The 5,296-nt window shown below is 46.4% G+C and overlaps 1 protein-coding gene across 1 annotated transcript in view; it reads right to left on the reverse strand.

Annotated features, from left to right (window-relative positions):
- IMPA2 (inositol monophosphatase 2) overlaps positions 1 to 5,296 on the reverse strand; it is a 36,543-nt gene that overhangs the window by 30,587 nt on the left and 660 nt on the right. The window lies entirely within an intron of this gene.

Raw genomic sequence — 5,296 nt, forward strand, 5'->3', positions numbered from 1 at the left:
AAATCCATGCTGATTGCCCCTGAGCATCATTTCTGATGCCGGCCCATCACAAATGTGCTCCTTGATGATCTTCTCAAAGAGTTTCCCCAGGATTGAGGTAAGACTGACGGGCCTATAGTTACCCGGGTCCTCCCTCTTCCCCTTCTTGAAGATGGGGACCACATTTGCTACCTTCCAATCATCTGGCACCAATTAACTGAATTCATTTTATATGAAAGAACTGTCATATCAAGTAGTTGATTTAAGAGAATCAGTGGCCATTTAGAACACCTCCTCACGTAACAAAGAGCTAGATTGTACATACAACTTGTGTAAAAATGCAAGGAACACACCCCAGTACACTGGGAGGTTCAAGGTATTCCAGATAGTACGGGAAGGAGGCAAGGTAAGGTATAATATCCCCATACTGGCTGGTACAGCAAGCTGCGGAGAGGGATGTTGCATAGTGTGCACTTGCATTGGGGACTCTTCCAGCTAGCAGTTTGGCTCTTGAATATCACCATCATGCCACAATCAAGCCCCAAAATATTGACTGGTTGGAAATGTATGTCATTCCCCAAAATAGTCTTGGGAATAAGCAGTTTTCCCCCTAAAATCAGTCTGCTTATATTTGAATTAAAAAGGTCCTAAAAGCATTCCAAAAAGGCCAAACATAGGATGAAATTCCTAGCCAGTGGGAATTTCACCATTAACTTTTAATAAAGCCAGGATATTGTAAGTAATTTTTTTCTCTGGCTGAATTCTCTTTTCCAGTTTCAAAAAATGTTAATATCAACATACTAGCTTGAATGTCCTCTCAGATGCTCATCTCTTGTTTTTATACTCATGTAAAGCAGTGAAGTCTCTCCAAATGTACACAATTTAAATGACGGTAGGATTGGGCCCAGATTGTTCAGTACTGTTGGGATATAAAGTATGTATTCAGCCTAACCTCACTTGCTTTACTTAGGTAAAAAGTCACACTGAAGTTAGCAGATATTCACAAAAGTGAGACAAGCTGGATTTGGTAACAGGATACTGAACAGAAGATTTGAGAAAGTCCTTACTAAATCTACAATGAGAGCAGTTTGGGTAGGGACTTCAGCCCAGACCAGTTATGCACAGAGATTGACCAATTAGAAAAACTTAGTCCAAACTCTTCTCACTTCCTTCCAAAGTATTTGGATGCAAACTGCATTGCTCAGGCCCACATACTTACAGACCAAAACAATGGACTGAAGAGATACAAGACTTGGAGCAGTCTACATTCCTTGATCAGACAGCATCAGTAATGACCCCTATTTATCTAACTATTTCCTTATCAGACTTCTAAGCTTAGGAGAACTATTCCTAAATATAGGGAGCGTCTACAAATTGCTGTACGACAATGTTGCTGCGGCACTGTGCTTTAGTACTTCCTTTTGGTATTGTACTTCCCTTTGGAAGTTGTGACCGTTGGGCTTCGAGTACTCGCTCTCGAGCAGCCTTCGCCCAGGTGGTGGGCGTTGGGCATTCTCCGGGCTTGTGTCTTTGGCCAAGCAGGTGTCTCCTCTATGACTCACCTTCCCCTCTCTCTCCTGCCACGACTTGTTGGTTCCTCAGTGGACGGGGTCGGTCATCTGGTTTGCTCGGTGGCTCATGGTTCTCCTGGCAGTCATTCACGGGGCTCTGCCACCCCTACACCCTGGCCTCACTCCACCTCGTGTGTGTTGTTCCCCGTTGGCCTCGGCCTCTTCTGTGGAGTCGTGCCCTTCTGCCGGCCGCCTGATACAACTGTTCGCCAATGCGGGACCTGTTCTCTCAGCTCTGTCCCTACCCCACCTTCCGCCTTCCCTCCAGCCCCTTCTCTCGGGGAAAGATAAAGAAAATCTCCGAGGCTCTTCCCTCGGCCCTGACACTCAGGGAAACTCAAAAGACCATCCTCTCCTTAACTCCTTCACCCGGGGAAACAGAAAAACAAATCACCTAAGGAACCTTAAAATAGGGCTGCCCCTTGGCACGACTACACCCTGCTTCTTCACTACTCTCCCTCTGTTCTAACTCGGGGATGCTCTTCCTGTCACCAGTCGTCCCTGGGTTCTCTTTCCACTCTGCCGCTGACCCGAACGAAGATGGCGGCGATACCCACCCCGATTATAACCACCCTGGTGCTCCTCTCAGGGTCCTTCCCTCCGGCGTGGCTCCCCGCTCGCCCCGGCCACTCCAACACTCCCACCTGGGGTCCCGCTGAGTCTCTGGTTCGTCCCAGGGTCCGTGTTCGGGTCCGAGGTCCCTGCCGCCTGATGGCCTCCTGTCTCTGGGTCTCAGTGGGTCACCCTGCTCCATGCTGCTCCCGTCCACTTCTGGTTCGCTGGGTTCTGTAAGACCCAGGGTAGAGGTCTCTTCCCTTCCCCGGGCCGGCTGCGGTCCTTTTTTCTCGCCTCTCTCTCTCCTGGGCCAGCCATTTTTATTTTTGCCGTCAAGTGCTCATGGCTGATGTCACCAGCCAGCCTTAATTGAATAAACAAGCGGCTGATGAGCCGCATGGGCTCTTCCTTCCGCCCCTTCTGCGCTGTGCCTCCTGCTGTGGGTAAGTGCTTGTTGTTATCTTTTGCACGTCCCTTCCTGGGACAGAAGTACTAATGCACAGCGCAGTATGGGCAGTTACTGCACCATGTGCGTGGTAAACAGTTAAATTTCGCCACAGCGCACCATATGGCAATGTAGCATGTTGCTATAGGGCTATGTGTAGATGCACCCATAAATGAATAACTTTTGGAAGAAGGGTATCTTTGTCTTATAAAGGACCTTATGGAGCCTGATGCATTTCATCTATTATTTTTATCCTCAATGTTCTTCACATATAAGAGGAGGACTAGGAAGATGTAGTTCTTATTCAGTTTTCCCAGAAATAAAAAAAAGAGTGGCTAACTTTTTTGCTGGATACAACCACCTAAATATTCACAGCTTCTAACCTTCTTAGCCTGTTAGACAAGAGAAATCAACTCTTAAGTATATCCCTGAGCCATCTGTGAAGTTAAGCTAGAAATGTAGCTAAACTAGACATTTTGGCTATGAACTTTAAGAATGTATTCCAAAAATCAAAGTTTGACATCACAAAATTATCTTATTGTGATAGCAGAAGCTCATTAAGCTGGATTTAACCTAGCTTCAGTTTTATCATTATTATGAAGTATAACTATGCTAAAGGGTAAGACTGCACACAATATTTGTATTCATGTTTTGATTTGCCTAACTTGTTTCAGTATTAGCAGAATATGGGCTGCCTCCTTAATATCTTAGTTCCTCCTTTTGTTTAAGTTTCACTCCCTACTTTTGATAATCCATTTCTTATCTTAATAAAACATGCTCTCCCTCTGCTTTTTTGGCCATTCAGGCCAATAATACAGACTTAGGAAAAAACAGAGGCCCTCAGTTCAAGACAGTCCTGTAGCCTTTTCTAAAAGTATAGGAGTACAACATAATTCCAGATGGGTCCTGCATCACTTACCTGAACCATAGGGCCAGAAGTTTGAGCAGCACTAATCTAGGACCTCAGAATAGACAAAGCTGAACATGAGCATGAGGGTAGCCAAAATTTGGAATGGGCCTCCAAGGGCGGTGGTGGTCTCCCCTACCTTGGAGATCTTTAAGAGGAGGCTGGATAGGCATCTGGCTGGGGTCACCTGATCCCAGCACTCTTTTCTGCCTAGGCATGGGGTCCAATTCGATGATCCATTGAGGTCCCTTCCACCCCTAACATCTATAAATCTATATAATTGCTGAGGTACATAACAGAATGGAAGCAGAAGAGAAAGGGAGTCTGTTGGCATTCTTGCTTTGTGCATTTAATTTTCAATTAGTTACCCCTCCAGGCAATCTGCCAAACCCCTCACCTGTAAAGCAAAGCCTTCATCCCATTAAAGCAACAGACATTTTCCCATAGGTTTAAATGGGACTGGGATTTTTTCTTGGACCTTGATTTTTCAGCTTGATCCAGATACTGATCTTAGCCACAACGTAAATTTGGAGTGCATCTACTGCACCCAATAGATTGACTCCAGATTTACACATGCAAGTGAATGGGTTTGTTTGGTTTTTTTTTTATGTCACTGGTTGTGACGAGATACTGGCACACAAGGCATTAACTGTAGACAGAAGACTGGTCACACACCACCTTTTTCAGAAAGAAACCCTGCTAACAACATGGAGCTATGGCACACAAAGCTGTGGCTGGGATGATTTAGTTGAGTCCTTTCCAACCCTAATTTTCTATGATTCTATGCAATATTTGGAGCACGGACGCTGTGACAGACACCGTCTTCAGCTCCCCGTGAGCACTGTTACCCCAGCAGGCAATAACACTATCCCTAGGGGAGCTGCCTCTTGTTTTTCAGACTACTGAGAAACACCTATGAAAGCTTCTTTCCTTTGGTAGGGTAAGAGTGACATGGTAGCTGTGATGATCCATAATTCTGTGAGAAGCTAGGATTTCTTAGGGCAGTCTTTTATGGGCTCGTCTGTAGTTGGGGTACAGTCAGACAAGCTTTCCAAGGTTAGGATGTCTTGCATGGGAAAGCCTGCCTGACTTTCTCACCACTACACAGTTGGTCGAGTAAAAGAGATGGCTTTATACACACACACACACACACACACACACACACACACACACACACACACGTATATACACATACACCTGTCTGTATACACATTTGTGTATATACACACGTACACGTACGTGTACATGTACGCACATAAGTATATGTGTACATGCATAGACACATATATATATACACATACGTATGTATGTACGTATGTATGTAAATAAATAGATAAATCAATAAATAAATACAAGAAAGGGTGAAGTTTTTCACACTCCTGAAGCATAGACTGAAAGAACAATGCCAAAAATCATGAGAGTTGGCAACGTGACTGAGTCTCCCACCTTGGCTTTGGGCAACTGCTCCGACAGGGTCTTCCAGGGTCCCTGGTGAGCACATATTATGGCATCAGCTCACAGGAGCAGGATGCTGGCTGCCCTGCTTCCCCTGGGGCAGGCAGGGTGCTAGGTCTGTGCTGCGTGAGGGCTGCAGGACAGACGTGCAGCGGTCAGACTTGGGCTTGCAGGGGGCGGTGGGGATAGGGCTGGTCCCGCTCAGGCAGGCTGGAGGCCCCTTCCAGCCCGCCTGCTCTGAGACACGACACAGGTGCCCTCTCCCTCCGCAAGTGAAGACAAAAGGCACCCAGGACACAAACCCCGAGGGCTGAGCCCAGCACGGCAAGCAGGGGTTGTTACTCTCATGGCACCGTCCACACAGCACAAAACCCCCAGAGGGCG

Source organism: Gavialis gangeticus, unplaced genomic scaffold, assembly GCF_001723915.1.
Source record: "Gavialis gangeticus isolate Ggan-Ray unplaced genomic scaffold, GavGan_comp1, whole genome shotgun sequence".
NCBI classification, from domain to species: Eukaryota; Metazoa; Chordata; order Crocodylia; family Gavialidae; genus Gavialis; species Gavialis gangeticus.